The sequence below is a fragment of the Balaenoptera ricei genome, chromosome 6 (genome assembly GCF_028023285.1).
Source record: "Balaenoptera ricei isolate mBalRic1 chromosome 6, mBalRic1.hap2, whole genome shotgun sequence".
NCBI lineage: Eukaryota > Metazoa > Chordata > Mammalia > Artiodactyla > Balaenopteridae > Balaenoptera > Balaenoptera ricei.
Window position 1 is genome coordinate 50,125,473 of NC_082644.1, and position 26,548 is coordinate 50,152,020.

The following is a 26,548-nucleotide window of genomic DNA, read 5'->3' on the forward strand; positions in this document are numbered from 1 at the left end:
AGGAGGACTAGAACATGTGAAAACACAAAGCTGACCTTTCTGTCCAGAAAGTGTATAATTTTTTTTTTATTCTGTTGTTGGTAAATCTATTCCAGCAAAAAGCCTAAGAACAAGGTAATAAAATTATCAGTACATTGTCCTGCCACAAGTGATAACTGCACTTTTTCTTTTATTTAATGGTTACCAACTTCCAGAAAAGAACTACTTTGCTAAAAGGGGAGATTAAAGCACATGAATCTTGAATACCTATTAGCTGCCCAAATATGAGAGAACATGTGTAAATGGCCTTGGTAATAAGAAAATGAAAAGGCATTTCTGTTTAGTGATACAACTAACATACCTAATATCAATCATTTTTGCTCTAATTCTGCTATCATTTTTAAACTATTTGGTATTCATTGTAATTTATCCAATCATAATAAATTCATTTGACATTTGGAGATTGTAGACTGAAAATTGTCATACAATTTGTATATTTTTCAGGGTCAACTGCTCACCAATACTATGAATTTTTTTCCTACTTTGAAAACTCAGCTGAAACAATAGTTTTTCATAATTGCCAAGAAGCACATAGCAGTAATCCTGGGTTTTTTCCTCTCTTTGCATTTTTGATGGAGGCACTTTTAATGCAGCATCTCAGTAGCAGAGATTGCCACTGTTAACATGTTGATTCAATCTGTCTTCAATCTATACCACCAACTGAGGAATATTAACCATATTTTACATTTCAGTAGTCAATCTGCCTATTCTATTTATTTTGTGAATGAAATAGCTAGGTGTAATTCTTGGCTGTCATATTAACAAATGGTGTCATTATTGGTATAAAAATAATAACACTGCATTTAAATATGATTTCTCTGTTGAGAGCCTCATTCTGCAGGAAGTTAAAATCACTCCCATCAGGGATATAACAAAGTTAAATGTTTTGCCCAGCACCCTGAGCTATTAAGATAATCAAAAAACTTTTTTTCCTACATTCTAATCTTTATAACTACCTTCATCCCTGCTCCTCACTGAATACTGTCTATAAATGAATATACTCTGCACATTTTAACTACGTCTGCCAAAACAAGCTGCACAGAACCATGGATTTGTGGAACATAATTGCTCAAAAATTCTTTGGCAGTTTTGAAACTTGGTTGCACATTGGAATCACCTGGGGAGCTCTAAAAAATGCTGTTGCCTGGGTCATGCCCTAGAGATTGTAATTTAATTGGTATAGCTGAGGCCTAAGCATCAGTATTTTTAAAAGCTCCCCAGGTGATTCTAATACACAGCCAAAATTGAGAACCACTGTTCTAAACCCCTGTTTTACAGATGAAACAATTAACCCTATCAGTGACACATATAAATTTGATGTTAGAACTAAAGCTAAAACTCAAGTCTTCAGAATTCCAGTTAATAACTCTTGTCACTAACTCAAGGGTTTTCATTTGTGTTTCTCTGGGCCTAGGGTTCCTCGGAGATACTTCAGGGGCCATGGAAACAACAGAGTTGAAAGAGCAGAGGTCTGATCCCAATTACCCCCTAACAAGAAAAGCTTCAATTTCTCTTTTTTAAATGTTGGACTGCATTGCAAGATTTTTTCTAGGGAAAAAAGAAAAAAACAGAGGAAAAAAATGTCTACTTGCCAAAAGTAAAAATAAGTTTTAAACTGTTTCAAATAGACCATGTATATGTATATATAAAACAAGAGATCACCTTCTCAGAAAGAGAGAGAGAGCGAGAGGGAAGAAGGGAGGGAAGGAAGGAAGGAAGGAAGGAAGGAAGGAAGGAAGGAAGGAAGGGAGGGAGGGAGGGAGGGAGGAAGGAAGGAAGGAAAGAAGGGAGGGAGGGAGGGAAGGAAGGAGGGAGGAAAGAGTGCTTGCTTCAGCAACACACATGCTAAAATTGGAATGATACAGAGAAGATTAGCATGGTCCTCACACAAGGATGACATATAAATTCATAAAGTGTTCCATTAAAAACAAAAGAAGAAGAAGAAATTATGACTTTTCAAAGACAACCCCAGGCCAGTGGATAAAGCTATATATATTAAAATGTAAATCTGGGGATTTGATCAGTTTAAATCTAACACAATGAAGAGTCCTTAGGGCCAGAAAGTGACTGCTTTTAACATCCCAGTGTGTATTTTATAACTCTTAAGGAGGACTGTGTCCTTCCACAGTGTGAAGTAGATTGAGAATGCCCTGAGGAACCTAATTTTGAGAAGATAAGTGGACTTTTCATTAAGCAAACAAGAAAGGGAAGTTGGACAGAGTGGAAGGTCAGGAGAGGAGCCCAGAAAAAACTGTAAGGACAAGGACAGGAAAGTTGGATAGAAAATGCTAAGACAGGAACTCTGGTTACTGACAAAAACTAGACTTACACTTATTTTATAGGCTAAATGATAAAGGCATACAACCCGAGAAGAAGAGAAAGTGGAGAACAGCTGTTTCATCATCATAATCTCTGTCTAGAACACCTCCATCCATTTTATCTTTGGAGTAGGCTGGAGCAATGAAGTTAAACTACAGTGCTGAACTTGGCTATTCATCAGCTATGATACCAGCTAAGACTCAATCAGCATCTACCAAAATCTTGGAAGCTGCTACTTAACATTTGTCTCTATAGTTTTATTTATTCATTATTTCTGCCTTAGGATTTCCAGCAAATATCCACTCTTTTATTTTTATTTTGATAGATTTATATTTCCCACTACTACATAAAATCTGAAATAGAATCTCATCGATAATTTTGTTATTAATAACTGGAAATGATAATTTATAATAAGAATTGTTATCATACATTGATCACCTTCTACGTGCCAAAAAACTAGTGTCACCCTATAAATATTATCCTTAATCACCACAAAAACACTATGAAGCTAATGTTGCTATCTTCTTTCTTCTCATGGGGAAGCTTGGGCTCAATAAGGTTATTTTGTCCAAGGTTACACAGTTTTAATCTATTTTTGTCAAGATTTCCAAAGCCTGTGTTCTTTCCTCTACTACACTATGCTATTTCATTCTCTCCAAAGACCCCTGAATCAAGTGGAAATGCCCCCATGTTTCTGAAATATGTAGGCCAGCAATATTAAGCATATTTGAAGCTACTTTTTTCCATTAATGTGACTCCATTTTCCTTTGTACCCAGACACCCTTGGGAAACTACTACTTTACCATGAGCTGTAGATTAAAGTAAAATAAAAATGTAATTATAAAAAGCATTTCATGACATAGGAGGACATTTATTTCTGAATGAGACTTTACAAAATTTCATCAAATTTTATGAGCTTTAAGCATCATATGTTAATGAACCTGGAAGGTTATCTAACATATAATACTTAATCTTCTGCTTATCTACCTTATAGCAGACAAACACACTTATTTTTGAAAATCTTTTTTTCTTTCCTCTTGCAGAATATCTAATAAAAATTTGACATTGTTATCACTGAGTTTAAAATGCTAAATGGTTTCCTATTAAAATTCTTAAAAATATAATATAGAGGTCCCTTTTTTCTCCCATTTACCAAGGATGCATATCTTAACTCATCTTCTCTAAAATAAATCTACCACTGTATAAATCTAACCTAACATTAAAGTAAGATTAGAAGATCACAAATCTAACATAACACTAAAGTAAGATTTTGCTGGATCATTTTGTATTACAAACCCTGTATGCAGGGTTTTGTTAATGGCTGATACTTACTTGCAGTATAATAAATATTCAGCTTCCCATGGGTGACTTCATTTCCAGTTTTATCTTCTTCCATATTTAAATCCTGTACCAGCCATCTCTGCTTACTGAAACAAAAAGAGCTAAAAATTACTACTTAATATATCCTAGGTATTTTAATCATTTTATTTTTTCAATTTGCTTTTTCTTTTTTTAAATTTTTATTGGAGTATAGTTGATTTACAATGTTGTGTTACTTTCAGGTGTACAGCAAAGTGAATCAGTTACACATATACATATATCCACTCTTTTTTTTTAGATTCTTTTCCCATATAGGTCATTACAAAGTATTGAGTAGAGTTCCCTGTGCTATACAGCAGGTTCTTAGTAGTTATCTATTTGATATATATTCAATAGTAGCATGTATATGTCAATCCCAATCTCCCAATTTATCTATCCACTCCCCTGCTTATCCCCGGGTAAACCATAAGTTTGTTTTCTGTATCCGTGACTCTGCTTCTGTTTTGTAAATAAGTTCATTTATACTCTTTTTTTTAGATTCCACATATAAGCGATATCATATGATATTTGTCTTTATATGTCTGACTTACGTCACCCAGTATGACAATCTCTAGGTCCATCCATGTTGCTGCAAATGGCATTATTTTTTCTTTTTTATGGCTGAGCAATATTCCATTATATATACCACATCTTCTTTATCCATTCCTCTGTTGATGGACATTTAGGTTGCTTCCATGTCCTGGCTATTGTAAATAGTGCTGCAATGAACACTGAGGTGCATATATCTTTTTGAATTATGGTTTCCTCAGGGTATATGTCCAGTAGTGGGATTGCTGGGTCACATGGTAGTTCTATTTTTAGTTTTTTAAGGAACCTCCATAGTGTTCTCCATAGTGGTTGTACCAATTTACATTCCCATCAACAGCATAGGAGGGTTTCCTTTTCCCCACCCCCTCTCCAGCATTTACTGTTTGTAGATTTTTGATGATGGCCATTCTGACCAGTGTGAGGTGATACCTCACTGTAGTTTTGTTTTGCATTTCTCTAATAATTAGTGATGTTGAGCAACTTTTCATGTGCTTTTTTGTCATCTGTATGTCTTCTCTGGAGAAATGTCTATTTAGATCTTCCACCCATTTTTCGATTGGGTTATTTGTTTTGTTGATTTTGAGCTGCATGAGCTGTTTGTATATTTTGGAGACTAATCCCTTGTTGGCTGCTTAGTTTGCAAATATTTTCTCCCATTCTGAGGGTTGTCTTTTTGTTTTGTTTATGGTTTCCTTTGCTATGCAAAAGCTTTCAAGTTTAATTAGATCCCATTTGTTTATTTTAGGTTTTATTTTCATTACTCTAGGAGGTAGATCAAAAAAGATCTTGCTGTGATTTATGTCAAAGAGTGTTCTGCCTATGTTTTCCTATAAGAGTTTTATAGTATCCAGCCTTACATTTTAAATAGAACATCTTGATTTATCCTCATGACAGATCTATAAAGGATATACAAATATTACCCCCATTTTACAGATAAGAAAACTGAGTTTAAGTAATATACCCAAATTTATTCAGTTAACAAGTATAGAGCATGGATTCAAATCCAAGTAGTCTAACTCGAGAGCCTTTTGATGACTTAGCTACTCTTTAACACAACTTTCACTCCCTTCAGCCCCTTCTCTTAGTCTGCCTTAAGTTATTGTAATACCTCACTGCCTGCACAAACTCAGAAAATAAAGGACAGAGTCTCTGTCTCTTTTATTCCTTTTATCATCTTACTATTTCCTAAGATAAGACCCAGACAAAATAGTTCAACAACTTGAACTAAATTATTAAATTAATTAGATGAATCATTTATTCATTCCATAAATATCTATTAAGCATGTCTCTGTGCCAGTTACTGTGATATAATATATGATAGAGATAGAACGGTCAACAATGTAGATAAGGGTCTTCCTTACCCTCCTAAAATGAATATTCTAATTTGGTGACATTATATTTAAAAACTAATTCTAGGTGGTCAGTGATTTTGTTGTTATACTTTTAGTTGTCAGTGAAAGAAACACAACCAAAACTAGCTTAAGTTAAAAGGTAACCTAATGACTTACATTCCTGAGAAATCTAAGAGGTGACTGACTTCAGACACAATTAGATCTAGGGTGTCAAAAATGCCATCAAGAAGTATTCTCTCTCTCTCTCCCCCCCCAACCCCTTTCTCTCTCTCTCTCCCTCTCTCTCTCTCTCTCCCCCTAAGTTCTGCTTTCCTCATTCTGTTTTATCCTTAGGCAGAGCTCTCTCCATGTGATGGCAGCAAGAGCTCCCAGGGACTCCAACTTACATCCTAGCGACTAAGGGGCAGGAAAGTACTTTTTCCTTAAAGTTCCGGCAAACACTTTTGGTGGAGCTCTCATTGGCCCTGCTTGGGTCACACGTCCATCTCTAAACCAATCAAAATGGTCATATTCATTGGCCTTGCCTGATGTGCTCATAGCTCATCCCTGTGGTAGGGGAGTGGAGCCTAGAAAACTGGGGAAAGGGAAGAGTGCCAATAGACCACATACCTACCGCTATTAAGGAAACAAAAGTGTTACCTCCTCCATAAACTCACTGGGCAAGAAACAGTTCTTTATCCTATCATTAAAAGAAATTACCCCTCATAAAATGATCACCACCACCAAAAAAGATCTTTTTAAGACCTTAGCTTGAATCATTTTGTTGTATTGGTAACTCTACTAAACACACCCATTATATTCAACCCATTAGTTTAAAAAAAGGGACAATCTCACCACAAAAGCAGCAGGCTATTACCCAGATTCTAAACTGATGTATGCATTAAAATGGCTATAATTAAGAGCTATTTTTATTTTAAAAATCCAAATATTAACAAAATGTCTAATTGTTTCTTTTAGATAATTGGAATTATAATCTCTTCAACCCATACCATGTCCACAGAAAACCTTTCCTGAGCTCAGTTTAAACAATCTTTATTAGCATATCATCCGTTGATCCCAAAAATGCTTGATAACTAGTATCACAAATTGGTACATAAAAAGTGAACTCAAAGTCAAACTGATTTACATATTGAAATTCTGAAAAACAGAATTGCACCAAATACAGCTATAATGTATAAAACACAGTGGTAGACTGAAATTAATGGGAAGGTCAGGGAATGGAAAGCAAATAGAAGTAACTGAAATACTCTTTAATTCCTTTCACTTTGGCAGACTGAATATATAAGCAGTGAAAAACCACCTAGTTGATTATGGGAACACGGGGAGCAATCAGAGTTTTAAAAAAAAAGGAGCAAGAAATCAACGTAGCTAAAGGGAATAACTTGGAAACAGATGAGAAATAAAAATAAAGAAAGCAGCTGACAAACTGAAAAAGGTGACTGGGGAATCCTTAGGCACAATGAAGGAAAGTGGGCTTTAACAAAATGTAGGGACAGACTTTCAGCTACGATCAAAAAGCTCATGAGATGTTAACAATAAGTCCATTAGTTAAAAACAGAACTAAATGCAGCTGGTATCATTTCAGAGTCCAGTAGATAGCATCAATCCATAAGAAAAAAATCCATCAGGTATTATTAGTGAAGAATGTAAAGGTACCAAATTGTATATGCATACTGCATGAACTAGGCTAAGTATAGAGCAATAAAAAGGGGAGTTTAAGACACTTAAATAGGGCTTCCCTGGTGGTGCAATGGTTAAGAATACGCCTGCCAATGCAAGGGACATGGGTTCGAACCCTGGTCCGGGAAGATCCCACATGCTGTGGAGCAACTAAGCCCATGCGCCACAACTACTGAAGCCTGCACGCCTAGAGCCTGTGCTCCGCAGCAAGAGAACCACCTCAATAAGAAGCCCACACACCACAGCAAAGAGTAGGCCCCACTCACCACAACTAGAGAAAGCACTCATGCAGCAACAAAGACCCAACTCAGCCAAAAATAAATAAATAATAAATTTATTTAAAAAAAAAAAAGACACTTAAATAAACAGACAATGAAACAAATAAACAATACTGATGGGAGCCTCTTCTTTCTAAGGGATTTGGGATTATTGTATCAAACAAGAAGTCCTCCTTAGGACAGTGAGCTCATGTAAAACAAAGAAATTCTCATTAAAATGCTGTTAAAGGAATGGAGACCCAGATTAGACTTCTACTTACATATCAACCTAATCTTTCTTTTTAAGTGTGACAAAAAGAATTCTATATGTTCATCAAAGAACATTTTATTTTCTCTGGAGCACATAGCCAGACAGCATTTTGCAATTAGGTGGGAACATGTAAATGAGTTCTGAACAATAGAATGTGGGAGAAAGTGATAAATAATACTCCCATGTCTGGCCCTGAAATCTCTTGGGCTACCCTTCTAGTTCTTTCTCTCCTCTGTCCAAGGAAATGGTAGAGTCACCACATAAAAGGAGCCTGGTGCCCTGAGTGACTGCATGGAGAAGAGCCTCCCTGTGGACCCACAGCTAACTCTGACATAAATATTAAATGTTTATTTTATTAAACAGCTGATATTAACCTACCCTGGTTCATACACAAACATAGGTCAAGAACTTACTGAAGAAAATTGAATTGTTTACATTATAAAACCAGATGATTTTTTAAAAAGAGAGCTAAGGAGAGACAAGAAGGTAGAGTCCTGAAGTACAGCTAAAGTATAGGGATAGATGAAGTGGAACAATTAGTGAGTTCACATTATTTGAAGTGGCAAAGGGGTATTTAAGAGAAAGGATGTCTAAAATAAACTCGAATTATATGCTGTGCTGTGCTGCATTGCAAATTAATCCTCTTTTTGGATGCCAAGTCTTCAGTAAAATTTGCTAAATGCAAAGCCTTAAAAAATGTTATCTTGATAGTGAAAGAACTGTATCAGGGTGGTGTCACAGCACTGTACACAGGAGGTGAAACAAAGAGTGAAGATTAAGAATTTAGTAACAGCAGCTTCTTTACCCATTCTGTGAGGACAGCATCACCCTAAAACCAAAACCATGTAAAGACATTACCAGAAAGAACAAAAAAAAAAACTACAGATCAACAACTCTCATGAACACAGATACAGAAATCAACAAAACATTAGAAAATCAAATCCAACAAGGTATAAAAGAATTATACAGCATGAAAAAATATGATTTATCTCAGGTAACAGTATTGGGAAAACTGGATATTCACATGCAAAAGAATGAAATTCGACCTCTCTCTTACATCACTCACAAAAAATTAACTGGAAATGGATTAAAGAATTAAATGTAAGACCTAAAACCACAAAACTCCTAGAAGAAAATAGAGGAAATGCTCCTTGACACTGGCCTGGGCAACAATTTTTTGGACATGACACCAAAAGCAAAGGCAACAAAAGCAAAAATAAACACGTGGGAATACATCAAACTAAAAAGCTTTTGCTCAGCAAAGGAAACCAACAACAAAATCAAAAGGAAACCTATAGAATGGGAGAAAATATTTCCAAACAATATATCTAGTAAGAGGTTAGTAACTAAAATATATAAGCAACTCATACAAATTAATAGCAAAAAATAACAATAATAATAATACAATTAGAAAATGGACAGAGGACCTGAATAGACATTTTTCCAAAGAAGACATACAAATGGTCAACAGGACATAAAAGGATGCACAACATCACTAATCATCAGGAAAATACAAATCAAAACAACCTTGAGATATCACCTTATGCCTGTTAGGACGGCAATCATCAAAAAGACAAGGGATAAATGCTGGTGGGAATGTGGAAAAAGGGAACCCTAGTGCCTTGTTGCTGGGAATGTAACTGGTACAGCCATTATGGAAAACAGTATGGTGGTTCCTCAAAAAATTAAAACTAGAACTGCCATATGATCCAACAATTCCACTTCTGGGTATACATTTAAGGGAAACAAACTGTTATCTTGAAGAGATATATGTACTCCCATATTCAATGCAGCATTATTCACAATAGTCAAGGTATGGAAACAACCTAAGTGTTTGTCAATGGATGAATGGATCAAGAAAATGTGGTATACATACAAAATAGAATATCATTCAGCTTTGAAAAAGAAGAAAATTCTATCATCTGTGACAACATGGATGAACCTGGAAAGCATTATGCTAAGTGAAATAAGCCAGGCAAGCAAAGAAAGACAAATACTGCATGGTATCACTTATACGTGGAATCTTAAAATAAAAAATAAAAAAAAAAAGTGTACTCATAGAAACAGAGAATAGAAATGCGGTTGCTAAGAACTGGGTTTGGGGAAAATAGGGAGAGGTTGGTAAAAGATTACCAACTTTCAGTTATAAGATGAATAAGGTCTGAGGATCTAATGTATGACATCGTAATCACAGATGATAACACTATTGTATCACTGAAATTTGCTAAGAGAGTAGAACATTAGTGTTCTCAACAGAAAAAGGAGGGGTAAAAGGTATTGCATCTTATATTCATTGTAAAAAAAATTTAGAAAAAAACACAAAAATTAGAGAGCTAAAAATACTGACAGCCCATAATCCCAACACTCAGAGTATCACTAGTATCATTTTAACAATTATAATGTTAATAACTGATACTACCTTCTATATCCCTATTTTTTACCACTTAACCTTTAATCCTTGACCTTATCCTATGTCCTGAAAACCTCTTTGTAAATGTTATTTTAAGATAAATATGCTATACCTGTAAATACCATAAGTTACATAATCATTCCCCCCTAAATGGGAACATTTCAGTTGTTCTAATTTGGTTAAGTAGTATGGCAATAATAAAAATTATGTGTATACATGTTTTCTATAGTTTGCATTGCCTTAAGATAAATTTCTAAAAGACGAATTCTTAAGTCATGGTGAATCATATAAAATGAAGGCTGAAAACATACGCTGAATTAGAGAACTATAGTTACTTTTTGGAGATATCTTCTTCTAGCTGTAATTACAACATTCTCAAAGAAGATACATAAGTACTGTTAAAATTAGCAATGGGCTGAAGGTATTGACATATTGTAAATTAATATTATATTCAAGTAGATTGGAGTTATTTCTTAAATCTGAAGGGAAGAGTCATAAAGGTTGGTTCTTTATCCAGTGGAATAGATTTTTGAGCTACTGTATTATTTGGAATGATCGATTTTAAGTACGTGGCATGACACACCCCTACATGCATCTTATTTCAAATGTCTAACATGGCACAACCACTAGGCTTTCCTTATTGAGAAAAAGGCAGTATTTCTCAATCCAAAGAGACACTGAAAAGTTATCTTAGCAAAAGATAAAGAACAAAAATACATATTTTTCCTAAATTCCTTGTTCTGAACCTGCATCCTTACGTTTATAACTAGTTTTACATAAGGAAGTCGCCGATCCCTGACTTTTCCTTCTACTTGAAATCCAGTTCCATTCCAGTTTGCTAATAAGTGAAAGAACAGTTGCATCATAGGCTTGACTAAATATCATTTCAAATGGCACATTACAAGATGGCAAAATCTATATTATAAACCAAAACAAAGAAACTGCTGAAGTCGTTAGAATAAAGGATGAGAGATCTACGTGTGATATTTCCAGCAAAACACCAACTCGTGAGTTCACTTTTAGGCAATATTCTGGGCACAAACAGATGAGATTTAACTAGCCATATTTTAAAATATATACTACAGCGACATTATTTTTAAACCATGGCACTCTCTTGAAAAAAAATAGAAACTTGAAAACAAGTAGAAGTCAGGAAATAAATATACATGCATACAAAAATTTAGTATAAGATAAAGATGAGGCAATGACATTATTCCATAAATGATGTTGTAAAGCTGAATAGCTATTTGGGAAAAAAATAATTGCATCCATACCCCATATCTTAGTCCAGTAAACATTTCAAAATATTAATACTTAAATGAAAAATGAAACCAGTTCTGAAGAAAATATGGGAAAAAACTTTCATAACCCAGGTTTGGAAACTTTTCTAAGTATGACAAAACAGAGAAAGTAGAAAAGATGGATAAATTGGACCTAATTTTTTTTTAATATCTTTATTGGAGTATAATTGCTTTACAATGGTGTGTTAGTTTCTGCTTTATAACAAAGTGAATCAGCTATACATACATATACCCCCATATCTCCTCCTTCTTGCAACTCCCTCCCACCCTCCCTATCCCACCCCTCTAGGTGGTCACATAGCACCAAGCTGATCTCCCTGTGCTATGTGGCTGCTTCCCACTAGCTATCTATTTTACATTTGGTAGTGTGTATATGTCCATGCCACTCTCTCACTTCATCCCAGCTTACACTTCTCCCTCCCCATGTCCTCAAGTCCATTCTCTACCTCTACGTCTTTATTCCTGTCCTGCCCCTAGGTTCTTCAGATATTTCCAGCAAAACACCGTAACAAACAGTAAAACAAACAGTAACTCTTAGATGTAGGAAAGAAGACATTAACATTTGTTGAGTGCATGCCTACTGTTTGTCAGAAAAGGGCCATAAGATTTACTTTTTTTAAATTTTAATGAATCTTCACAACTTTCAAAACTAGAATTTGCCCTTATTTTAAAGATCAGAAAATGGAGTTTCGTAGAGGTGAAATGATTTGCCTTCAGATAGATAACTGGTTAAGAGGCAAGACTAGAAGTTCAGACAGACTGTAAACACCAGGATTATGTCCCTCATTCACTTCTATATTTCCAGGTCCTGGTCTCATACTTGCACAGAGAAGGCATTCAATCAATATGGTTCAATAAATGACTCTAAATAAATGCTCTTTCCACTGCATCATGGAGGGAGAAGAGAGACATTTTAAACTACCAAACTCAGGGAAGCTTCAAGCTACAATCCTATTTCCATAGGAGTTGGAAGGGGAGGGGATGCGGGGAACTAAGGCTTGTTTTTTGAGACGTTTATGTGATTGTATGTGATATAGCAGAAAACAGAACGGACTATGAAATTCGAGATCTAGTATGTCACAGGGGCCTTGTCACTGCTAAAGCAGTGAGATCTTTGACACAGTCATTTGCTTGCTCTCATCCACAATTCTCTTAACTGAAAAATAGAAGTGTTAAACAAATTATCTTGGAAGTTGTTTTAACCCTGACAGTCTACCAATATGTGATGCCCAAAGCTCATCCTTAAAAAGAACAAATGCTGCTTCTTTCTAAACAACAAATACTGTGTATTTATTGTATATTTATATAGAGAAATTGTAATTTAACACATGTATAAAGGCACCTATAGTTTTGAATATAACATAATTTTCACATGTCCACAAGTCTACAAGCCCAGAAATTCCTGAGGACAGAAAGACAGAGATGTTAGTCCATAACATCACAACATTCTAAACAGGAAGTTAGATCACAAATTCTGTTGGAAAATGTATTGTTCCAAAAGTCATGATTTAGAACTTGCCTTTAATACTGAGCAGAACTAAGGCCAAATAGGAAAATGGTTTTGCCTAAGGAAAGGAAAAGAGTTAGATCTACCTCCTATCCAGGCTTCTCCCTCCTTTGTGCCTCTTAAACACGCACACACACACCATAAATGATATTTTGCCATGAACATACACCACACAGATATCTTATTTTAAAAGACGGAAAAAGGAAATTAAAAGAAGCAGTCCTTTTCTTTTTCACATCTGACAGTGCCCCCAGCAACAGATGACAATGAAGGAAATCTGCAGTGATATGCATCCTGCTATATCTTTGCTGACCTGAGTCTTTCACAGACAAAGAGAAAGCAGGTAACATCCTCCATTAGCAGAAGAAAAGGTTTAAAAATTGCTCAAGTTTGCCAGTGTCATTATTATGCTATCTGATATTTTTAGATGCAGGTGTAAGATTCAAAGAGACAGCAGAATGTACATGTCAAAAAATATTCTATTCAGTGGTCTAACTTTTGGGAAAATAAACGAGCCTGAAAATTAATTTAATCTATTTACAAGTTTAAATCATAATGTTCTAGGAAAAAAAAACACAAAACGCATTAAGATCATCATTGCCTGCATCCAGAAGCATACAATTAATTGCCTATTGGATACCAGTTCTAGCCAAATCATTCCTACAAAGAAGCAACAAAGGCATGTTTCTTGCTAGACAAGAACCAAGTATTGTCTTACTAATTTTCAAAAGGAAAAGGGGATGGGGGAAGGTGCAATGAATTACTGTCAGATAAAGGCGCTATATATATCTTAGAATTATTAAGGAAGTATTTTTTTAATTAGGCGGCGGTAGTCTCTGTAATATTGATACATAAATGATTATTATTTAGCCCAGCAGAATTTTGTAGTCCTTACTCTAGATTTTGCCTCCCTATTGAAAAATTTAACCCTGACACCAGTTATCTAGCATTAATATCAATAAAAGTCTCTTCCTTCTCCTTTAGCAGCTTCCTAGTATTAATGTAGCCAGAATTTAAAAACAGTCCCTTACAAATATACCCTTTAACCTTCAAAGCACTTATATGTCCATTACCAAGAATTATAGAATACATGAACAAAAGGGATATCAGGTATAATTTTCTAAAATACCCTTATTTGACATGCCATTTAAGTCAGTAAATACCGTTTGTGTACTTTCGAAGTAGGCACTATGCTGCCTGCGGAAAGGGAGGAAAACAAAATATATGCAGATGTTGCCATGGGGTGTTCCTGCTTGTCCAAGTTTATCTAATTTATAAGAGCCTGATCCAAGACTGTGACCAAAATCCCTTACTCCTAAGCTCTCTTCAGTATCCAGCGTGCCCTTCTGTTCTTACTTGGTCCTCTAAATCACATAGCTACTATTATTCTCATTTTTCAAATAAAGCAATGAAAGACAAAAATTTATATTATAAGCTCAAAGTCATGTACCTAAGCTGCTTCAAAGCCAGGCTTTGTCCCATGTTTCCAGACACCTGGTCCAGTGTGCTTACTACTATAACCAGAAGTGGTAAGTAATGCTCTATGAATAGATTAACTCACAAATCTGGTAGTGGCTGCATGAACTGCATGGTTAAAGAGATGATTGTTGGCTATATCCAAGTTTAGAGGGAAGGAGTTCCTTAACCGATTAGCGATGTCTGCCATAGACACAAGAATGGGGATGATGGCAAGTGTGTTCAATATTTTCCATCTGCACACACAATTTTTTTACCTCAGTAAAAGTCATTTATATTGTCAAACAAATACACTATTGGTATAATTTTAAAATTGTATAATATATACTATTTCCTATCTTTATATCTATCCAATAAGCACAAAAGCTAATACGTGGTGCTAGATATTGGTAATATAAAAATGGGTAAGATTTGGTCTCTGTCCAAAAACATCCTTACTCTAGCAGGAAATAGAAACCTAAACAGCTAACACAATAAGATAAGCATTGTACTTATAAACAAAGCTCTAATATTCCTATGTAGCATTTTTAATTTTATAACATGGGAAAAACAAGGCTTGGTATCTTCATATACCGACTACCAAGTGAATGTTTCAATATAACCTGTAAGTATCATTATAAACATGTCTGTGATAAATGTAACTCTTTCATAAGTTTGTTGTGCAAATTAAATGGTATAATGAATTTTAAATGTTTAATAGAGTATCTGAAATGTAAAGAATACTCTAATACCAGCTACTATAAATTAGCCAACTGTCCCTTCCTGAATCTCTACCACAAGTTCCACAGACAAATATAAAAATTCACAAGACTGAAAATTAAACTAAGAATCAAACTATTGTCAAAATCTGGAATAAATTTACACTAAATACAAAGGCTATGAAACTGGATTTTTAAGTATCAATGGACTTTGCTTCTGAGTGGATATAGTACGTTGTAGCTGGCAATAAGGAGAAAAAAAAATGGATAAACAGGAACAATTTTTTCATAGGCATACTGGAGAACTTTGAAAGCAAAGAAGACTAGATGAATTAAAATTCTAGGGGAAGAAAGGTCCTTCCTAGGTATTATGGGTTAAATTTTGTCCCTCAAAAATATATGTTGAAGTCCTAATAACCACCAGTACCTATAAATGTGACCTTATTTGGAAATAAGGACTTCGCAGATGTAATCAAGTTAAGATGAGGTCATTAGGGTGGGCCCTAGCTTCCAGAGCCATGAGAAAATAAATCTGTACTGTTTAAGCCACCTGGAAACAAATACACTATGTGAGGAAACATTTCTGACCATTTTCTTCCCTGAGTGCACTTCCTGATTCTGACCATGGCTGAAGATGAACCTTTTCCCAAGTAGAACTCAACAGGAGAGCTTTTGGCCACCCTATGGAGTTGGCGTGGCAGATTAGAAACTGGTGAAGCACAAAACTTAAAGCCCAATTTTCCCATGAACGTTTGCTGAGCCTTAAAGCAGAATGGGAAGCTGGGAGACTACATCAAGAGGCTTTTAAAGGCACACAGAATTCCCTAAAAGTCTTATGAAAAGGTACATAAACGTAACCAATAATCAAAAGGGGAAAAAAAAAACCAGAAGTAGATCTACAGATTATCCACATATGGGGAATATAAAGAAGGACTCCAAACTACTGTGATTAATAAACCCTTACTAGGACTGCTCAGGAAGAGAGAGAGATCTCATATTATCAAAATCAGGATACAAAAGCAACATTACTAAAAATTATTAACATAATAAAAAGTGGGGAGTAGTATACAACAAGCAATTTTACGCCAAATTTGAAATTTAGATGAAATGGAAAAACACCTTGAAAACCATAAAATAGCAAAGCTGAAATAAGAAAATCATCTGAATAGTAGTCATTTATCAATTAAAGAAATTTAATTTGTAATTAAAACCTTTCCTACATACAACCATTACTACTTATATTTTAATCAACCAATAAAATAACAAAATATATGAAACAACAGTTTTCAAGAACTTAACATCAGGCTGAAGGACAGTGATTACTGGGGAATACAAAAGAAATAGGATGCGCTCTATTATTACCCCAGTTTACGGCCTTTAAAGAGTTTCTAGGCACGGACACACCAAGGGGATGCCCGGACAGAGCCCAGTGGGGTCCCTGAGTTAAAGAGACAGTGCTGAAAGTCCAGAGACACCAGGAGCAACAGTTTGCTGGAAAGAGTACCAGAGAGGAGGGAGAAATAAAAGGAAATAACTTCAGAGGACTGTAGAGTCCCCTTCAAGTATTCAGCTGAGTCTGATCAGCACAAGCATTGTGAGGAAACTACCTGAGGCCAAGGAAAGAAAGCTGAAAGCATTAGAGATAATAATGTCTGATGCCTACACAGGTCCAGGAATAGCGCCTCTTCCCCCCAACAAATTTATCTCAGTAGTGGGGAAAATTTAACCCTAGATTGAGCATGGCTCCAGTCCCACCTAGTAAGTCTTAAAAGCAACACCTGAAAGGATCAAACTGTTTCCAAGTAATTTAATTACATCTCAGACAAAAAGCCAAGAATATTTATAAGAAGAAAAATATCAAGAAATGAAAAGGTAAAGTTCACAAACATCCAAAGCTTATCAGTTATTCAAAGAAGTTCGATAATATGACCCACGAGTAAAACAATCCATTGAAACAAAAAACAATCAATTGAAACCAAACCAGAACTCCACAAATATTAGGATTAACAGACAACATTAAAAGAGTAATAACTGTATTCCACATGTTCAAAGAGCTAAGTGGAAATACAAAAGACATAAAAAAAGAACCAAATTTCATTTCTAGAGATGAAAACTACCATTTGAAAGATTAAAAAGATTCAGTAGGTGTAATTACTGGCAGATTTAAAGGAATAACAACATAAAATACCCAAAACGTAACACAGAAAGAAGAGAATTTTTTTAATAAACAAAGCATCAGAGAGCTCCATTATAACTTCAAGCACCCTAACATACATATAATTTTTTAAAGAAGATATGCAGATGGTAAATGAACATATGGCAAGATGCTTAACATTGTTAGACATTAGGAAAATACTATTTAAAATCAGAATAAATACTACTACACACCTATTAAAAAGGCTAAAATTAAAAAGACTGATGGTACCAAGTGTTGATGAGGACGTGGAGGAACTGGAACTTTCATACACTGCTGGTAGCAATAAAACTGACACAACACCTGTGGAAAGAGCTTAGCACTTTCTAAAACGTTATATATTCAACTATCATTTGGTCTTGTCATTCCATTCCTTGGTATCTACCCAAGAAAAATGAAAGCCAATGACCATACAAGACTTTCACATAAAAGTTCATGACAAGTTTTTTGGAATAAGCAAAAGCTGGAGGCAACCTAACAAGAGGTAAATGGATAACAAACTGTGTTGGAGGAAACAATCCAACAAGCGGAAAATGGATAAATGTGGTGTATCTATACAATGGAATACTACTCAGCAATAAAAGAACAAACCACTGTTACACACTACAACATGAATAAATATCTAAATGATTATGTTGAATGAAAGAAGCCAAGCAAAAAAGAGTATATATTGTATAAATCCATTTATTGGATTCATAATCCAATACATAAATTCATAATCCAATATATAATTCAATACATATATTTTCTAGAATTTTATATATAAAATTCTAGAAAATCTAAGCTAATATACTTGTAGTTTCAGAAAGCATATTAATATTTGTCTGGGACCAGGGAAGTGAAGAGTCAGGAGGGAGGAATTTCAAAAGGTCCCAGGAAACTTTTGTAGGTGATAGTTATGTTCATTATTTACATTGTGGTGATGGTTTCACTAGGGTGTACATATGTTAAAATGTCAAATTGTTTTACAATTTCTGTAGTTTATTGCATGTCAATTATAATCAATGATGCTCTAAAAAAATTCCCACAAAGAATACTCCAGGCCCAGATGGCTTCAGTAGTGAATTCCACCAGATATTTAAGAAAAAAATATAATATAAATTTCATGCAAACTCTTTCAAAGAATACAAAATGAGAAAATACTTCCCATTGCCCCTGATGTCAATATATCCCTGATACCAAAACTAGCAAGGACATTACATAAAAGGAAAATTGCAAGCCAGTATGTCTTATAAAAATAAATGCAAAAACCCTAAACAAGATATTTGTAAGCTGAATTCAGCAATATATAAATATATCATTACCAAGAAGGAGTGCGATGTTGGATTAACATGTGAAAATCTATCCATGCAATCCACCATTTTAAAAGAATAAAAAAATTATTATCTCAATATATACATAAAAATTATTTGATAAAATCTAAAACTTGTTCATGATAAAGCCTCTTAGCATACTAGTAATAAAAGAGAGCTATCTAAGTCTGATAAAAGTTAGCTACAAAAGTCCTACAGTTAGCGTCCTTCTTAATGGTAAAATATTGAACACTTTTCTCTTTAGTTAAGAAACCTCATAAGGATATCCATATCACCACTTCTACTCAACATTATGCTTTTAGTAATGCAAGAAAAATGAAAACAAGGTTTTAAAATTGAAAAGGAAGAAATCATATTGTCAATATTCACAGACATGATTGTGTACGCAGAAATCTAAAAGAATCTACAAACTATTAGGATTTGTAAATAAATTAATAATTAGACATAGTGAATAAATAGTTTATGAATTCAATTTACAAAAATGTTTTTTACACATTTTCAAGAAACAATTGGAAAATGTAATTTTTAAAAGGACACCATTTACATAGTATCAAAAACATCAAATATATAGGAATAAATCTAATAAAATCTATACAAGGCAAAACAATAAATCATATTGAGAGGAATTTTTAAAGCCTAAATAAATATAGAAATATGCAGTATTCATGGATTAAAAGGCTGAATGTTGTTAAAATGTTAATTCTCTTCAAATTGATCTACAGTGTCAATGCAATCTTAATCAAAATACCAACACGTTTATTGTGTGAGAGAGAAACGGCAAGTTGATTCGAAAATTTGTATGAAAATTAAAAGGACCTAAAATAGCCAAGACAGAATCTGAGATATTAAGCTGCCAGACTTTAAGACTTACAGGAAGTCTTGTAGGAAGCAACTGAAATTAAGATAATGTGTTATTGGCAAAAGGATATATATGCAAATACACCAATGGAATAGACTAGATAGAATCCAGGAACAGATTCACACATAAATGATCAACTGATTTACTTTAAAGGTACCTGTACCTTCTAATATAGGAAGGATGGTCTTTCAAATAAATGGTATTAGAGCAACTGGGTATCTAAATGTGAAAGTATCAACCATGGCTTTTTCATGCCATACACTAATTTGATATGGATCATAGACCTAAATGTTAAACAATAAATATTCCAGTGAAAAACAGAAAAACATCATCATGGCCTTGAATTAGGCAAAACTTTCTTAAAAGAACACAGAAAGCATTAACCATTTTAAAAAAAGGTTGAGAAACTGAATTTCATTAAAATTAAGATATTCTGGCCATCCAAAAGCATAATTAAAAAGGAGAACATGCAAGACAGAGAGGGGGGGAAAATATAATTGATAAAAGGGCTCACATCCAGAAAACATAAAGAACTCCTAAGAATCATTAAGAAAGACACAGACACCCCAATTTTTTTTTAATGGGCACAATTCTTAAAGAGGTATCCACAAGAAAAGAGATCAAATGGCTATGTACATATATGGAAAGGTACACAATTGGTCATCAAAGAAATTGAAATTAAGACAACAGTGAAATACTTTTACACATAAACCACAATGGCTAAAATTCCAAATGATTTATCATACCAAGTGTTAAAAAAGACATGGAGCAACTGAAATTCTCATATGTTGCTCACTGGAGTGTAAACTGGTAAAACTACTTTGGAAAATTTTGCACTGGCAATCTTATGACCCACAATTCCACTCCTAGGTATCCAAGAAAAATGAATGTATTTGTACACCAAAAGACATGCTCAAGAATGTTACAATTCTTTTATTTATTATAACCAAATGCTAGAAACAACCAAAATAACTATCAGCCGTAAAATGAATGCATAAACTGTGACATTACTGATACAATAATCAAAACAGTATGGTACTGGCACAAAAACAGACATATATATCAATGGAACAGGATAGAAAGCCCAGAAACATACCCATGCACTTATGGTCAACTAATCTACGACAAAGGAGGCAAGAATATACAATGGAGAAAAGACAGTCTCTTCAATAAGTGGTGCTGGGAAAACTGGGCAACTACATGTAAAAGAATGAAATTAGAACATTCTCTAACACCATATACAAAAGTAAACTCAAAATGGATTAAAGACCTAAATGTAAGGCCAGATACTATAAAACTCCTAGAGGAAAACATAGAACACTCTTTGACACAAATTGCAGGTATATTTTTTGGATCCGCCTCCTAGAGTAATGGAAATAAAAACAAAAATAAACAAATGTGACCTAATTAAACTTAAAAGCTTTTGCACAGCAAAGGAAAACATAAACAAGACAAAAAGACAACCCTGAGAATGGGAGAAAATATTTGCAAATGATGCTACCAACAAGGGTTTAATTTCCAAAATATACAAACAGCTCATACAGCTTAATATCAAAAAAACAAACAACCTGATCAAAAAATGAGCAGAAGAGCTAACTGACATTTCTCCAAAGACATACAGAGGGCTAATAGGCACATAAAAATATTCTCAACATCGTTATTAGAGAAATGCAAATCAAAACTACAATGAGGTATCATCTCACACCATTCAGAATGGCCATCATCAAAATGTCTACAAACAATAAGTGCTGGAGAAGGTGTGAAGAAAAAGGAACCCTCCATCAATGTTGGTGGAAATGTAAACTGGTACAGCCACTATGGAGAACAGTATGGAGGTTCCTTAAAAAACTAAAAGTAGAATTACCATATGACCTAGCAATCCCACCACTGGGCATATACCCAGAGAAAAAAGATACATCCACCCCAATGTTCATTGCAGCACTATTTACAACAGCCAGGACATGGAAGCAACCTAAATGTCCATCAACAAATGATGCAGTACATATATATATATACACACACACACACACGCACAACAGAATATTACTCAGCCATAAAAAAGAATGAAATAATGTCATTTGCAGCAACATGGGTGGACCTAGAGATTATCATATTAAGTGAAGTAAGTCAGACAGAGAAAGATAAATATCATATGATATCACTTATGTATGGAATCTAAAAAAATTGATACAAATGAACTTATTTACCAAACAGAAATAGATCCACAGACATAGAAAACAAATTTATGGTTACCAAAGGGGATAGTGGGGGCCAGGGTAGCAGAGATAAATTAGCAGTTTAAGATTTGAGTTTGAGTTTGAGATACACACTACTACATATAAAATAGTATATATACTACGTATATATATATATATATATACACACACATATATATATATATATATATAACTGAATCATTTTGCTGTACACTTGAAACTAAAACAACATTGTAAGTTATATGTTGATTAAAAAAAAAAACTGTGACATGAGATACTACACACACACATACACACACACACACACACACACACACACACATGCACAAGAAGAACCACCATATGCAAAAAGCCAGATAGAAAAGAGGTCATAAAGCATGATCCTAAGAAGTTCAAGAATTTATTCTTGGTGAAAAATTTATTGATGGTGAAAGATGTCAAAATATTGGTTATCTCTGCAAAGGAGTGGGGATATTATTGATTAGGAAAATGCCCAAGGAAACTTTATATGGTGCTCTAAAAGTTCTATACCTCAATGTGGGAGATAGTTACATTGTTGTGCACACATATAAAAAGTCAATGAGCTGTACACTTAAAAACTGAGACTTTACTACATATGTTTGATACCTGAATAAAAATAAATATAAAAATTAAAACATTAATAATTTTTAATAATTTTGTTTAAAAGTTAAAAATTAAAACAGGGCCAAGGAGGTTGTATCTTGCATTCTAGTTAAGGTAGAACATGCGCTAAATAAAAATCTGCTAAATACTGGCATAGAAGCCATCACATCAACTCAGGCCCTGATGGTCTGAGAAAGTAATTTCTCCAGCAGCCAAGTAGAGCTACAAGAGCAACAGGCAAATCCCATACCCATTTTGTCAGCAAACAGTGGATTGGAATAGGTTTTCTCTTCACGCAAAGATGAATAAACAGTAGAAAATTAAAAAGAAAAAAATTTTAATATTGCACAACTAGAAAAGGGAAATATCACCCAAGAGTCTCAGAGGAAGGGCATACTCATATTACTGATTTATTTATTATTGGAAACTTTAGGCAATCCTTTGGGCAGTATGTAAGAAGATGTAACTTTCATAAATATGACAAAAAGCTATAAAAGTAGAATAAGTTTAGATGATTAAACAAACAAAAGGATAAGATGAAAATATGTGTGTGTTAACTCAAAAATATAAGTTGGATAAGTATAGGAAGTTCTAAAACCCTTCATACAAAAATAGTGGTTATTATGGGTTTTAACTGGGTAGGGAGGATAGTTGGATTAAGAAAAGATTACAGGGAAAAGTGAGAATACTTGGAGACCCTCCAGATCAAAGTTTAAAAAACTACAGGAGCCTACATACGATTATAAGCAAAGACAGAACATGACAGGGCTTCCCTGGTGGCACAGTGGTTAAGAATCCGCCTGCCAATGTAGGGGACACGGGTTCGAGCCCTGGTCCAGGAAGATCCCACATGCCGTGGAGCAACGAAGCCCGTGCACCACAACTACTGAGCCTGAGCTCTAGAGCCCGCGAGCCACAACTACTGAAGCCCGCGTGCCTAGAGCCGGTGCTCTGCAACAAGAGAAGGCACCGCAACGAGAAGCCCGTGCACCGCAATGAAGAGCAGCCCCCGTTGGCTGAAACTAGAGAAAGCCCGCACGCAGCAATGAAGACCCAACGTAGCCAAAAATAAATTAATTAATTTAAAAAAAATGAACAGTGACCTCTACCTCATTAATTCAAGAGAAATCAAAGACCTAAATGTAAAGGATAAAACTATAGAGAGTCTAAAGGAAAAACATCAGTATATTGTCAAAACCTGGGAAAAGGCAAAGATTTCTTAGATAGAACAGAGGGAGAAACAGCCATAGAAAAGAAAAAAAAAACATGACCAAACAATACTAAAGTTAATTCAGTCACCAACCATTACGCAAGCAAGGAGGACAATATAAAAACATACAGTAAAATTCTGCCATGAGGGTACACATGGGATCCAAAATTTTAAATTAAGTAAAGTTCAGAGTTCCAGGATCTGGCTGCCCTTTACAAATTTGCTCGGGTCTAACTGCCATTTGGCACCACTTACCCCTTGCTGGTAACTGTTCCTCTCGCTTTAATAGTATTAAGGTTAATTCTGGGTCCTGGAAACTGGCTAGGTGTTCTAGGACAGGGACAATTATTCCAGAAATCTCCCAGTTAGTTGTTGTCCTTTTGTTAGCTCCACCAGGTAGATCAGCCTAAAGAACGCTGAGGAGGGGGGGACTCACCCTCTGCTCTCCCACTACCTTAGATGGACTGCCTGTAGCTTTACCACTTGTCCTACAAACACTTCTCCCCCACCCCCAGAAGATAAGAACTTTACTCTCTTTGATAAAAGATGGGGGGGTGGGACTAAGTGAAAGATGGTAGCCAATCAACAATTGTATTATATCTGATTTGCATTATCAAGGAAGATATAAACCACTTTTACTGTACCTTTGTGGTATTTGGGGCCTGAACTAGTGTTGTTCCTGTAGAAATATCTTAGAAATAGACAGTATGAGAGTTCTGAGGGAAAGCGCTTGGGTAGAGAAATAAGACAGCAAGAGAATGGGGGGCAGGGAGCTAGAAGAAAGAAAAAGACATATAAAGAGACTAAATAAAGAAAAGACATTTGTGAAAGGGAAATGATCAGAATGAGATGAGAAAGAGAAAATTAAAAGGGAAAGCAAGGAAAGAAGGAGAGAAGAAAGACAGGAAAGGAGAGAAAGAGAGTGTAGGAAGAAGGAAGAGGAAAAGAGGTCTCTTCTTTTCCTCTTACAGTATATTTTCCTCTATACAGTATTATTCTACACTCTACAGGAAGTTGCCTTGAATAGAAGTAGTAGGCATCTTAGTTTCATGTTCGAGTACTTAGCAAACAAACTTTCGCAACTGCTTTCCTTAAAAATACTGTCCCTGTTCTCCAAGATAACATTGAGGCTGCTCATGGCTACATCCTTTGGCTGAAGGCATAAAAAGATCTCATTATTCTGTGTGGAATAATGCCAATAGGAATTTTTTCCTTAAGAAAGAATAATCCATTTAAATCTGTGGTTTTCAAAATTCTGAGTTTTTTTTAATAACCTGGGGATCATGTTAAAAATGTGAGATTCAGGGCCCTAATTTTCAAAGATTCTGATTTTGTAAGTCTAGTATTAAACCATTGGAGGGGGGGTGGAACAATAGTGTATTACAGGTGATATATCCTATAGAAGTGGTTTTTAAATGACAAATTTAACCTCACATGTAGTGACTGGTTTTTAAAAATTGACCCGTTCCAATCCTACATGCCTAATGGCAAAATGAGAGAAAAAGATCATTTAAATTGGAAGAATCTTTTTATCCTTTCTCCTCAAAGTTCTTATTTTTCTTTTGATTTGTTTAATTATCTCAAAGAAAATTGGTTTAAGAATAAATTATATCTAACAAAACTTATAAGAAATGAAGTTATACTTCTCACCTTGATCATAAATGGCCCAGTTTGTACTTCTTGAGTTAAATGAGGCACATTTTTTGTCATGATGACTACTTCTCGATGTTTCAGTGGAGTTAAAAATAGCTCCTCTTCCATGGATGGGTAGTTATCTTCCATACTTTGAATCACTCTTCCTTTTGGAGCAATAGAGATGGAAACGGGAGGGAGGGGTTATAAGGAGGCACAATGAAATATATTCCAGTTTAAAGGTCATTGATTTAGGTCACAGAATGAGGGAAATAGTAACATGCTAAGCCAAGTGAAAGTCAAAGTGACTGACTAATTACTACATACCCTTCTTTTCCCAGACTCGCATTTTGTGAAGCTACGTAGTTTAGTACCTTAGTACTGCCAAAGCCAATTACCAAAGCCAATTTCATGCATTGACAGCACTGAGTTTTACCCTCTCTCTTCTTCCTCCTCCCTGATTAAGTCAAAGAAAATATATTCCAAAGCTATTCCAAATTCAAATTTATAAATGAGCACAAATACTAGGATCCATATTTTAGAATGTTTTGCCATCAATGTAACTCATGTTTCACCAGGCCAACCTGGATATAAGGGATAGTTGTTTATTGTAGAAATCTAACATTAAAGGCAGAGAGATTTCATAAAGGAAATTAAACATTCTTCCCAAAAATCTTAGTTTAGGAAAAAAGATGATATGGGAATGCAAATGTCAAAAAGTGTTTGGAATTAAAATCTAACTTTATAAAAAAGAAGCTGGGAGACCCTCCTTTAACATATTTATTATGTCACTATAACATAACTATGCAGAATTAATAGGGCAGAAAATAATTATTTCTTTGATCTCTACTAAAATATATACTCATTTTTATTAACACAAGAAACATAAAGAAAATATAGAAGTTCTCACTAAAAGAATTGATAGCTTTATGAATTTTTTTATTACCTTGATTCCTTTCCAAGAATAAGGCAACTACTTGGCAATTTTTTAACCAGAGAAGATACATTATTGCAATATAGAAATAAGATAGTTATGTCTCTAGCTTTTCTAAATGGAAAACAAAATGATCACAGGATCAAACTTAGACATGAAGGGTTTTTCACGGTTTCTTAAAATGCTATATTATACTCAGAGTTTATGCATCTTTCCTTTAAAGATTCTCATTGATTTTGAATGTGAAAAAAAATGATGAGATGTAAAAGAATTAGAAAACGGGGATGTAAAACATGCTCTTAAAATCTGAGTCAAATAATGACTCACAACTAGTTAGTGAAACCAAGA

The 26,548-nt window shown here is 34.6% G+C and overlaps 1 non-coding gene across 1 annotated transcript; it reads left to right on the forward strand.

The window, feature by feature from the left end:
• The first annotated feature begins 1,860 nt into the window (after positions 1-1,860).
• On the forward strand, positions 1,861-1,967 carry LOC132368340 (U6 spliceosomal RNA). Its single transcript, XR_009504073.1, has one exon. It is a non-coding gene; the product is annotated as a U6 spliceosomal RNA (small nuclear RNA).
• The last annotated feature ends 24,581 nt before the right edge of the window (positions 1,968-26,548 follow it).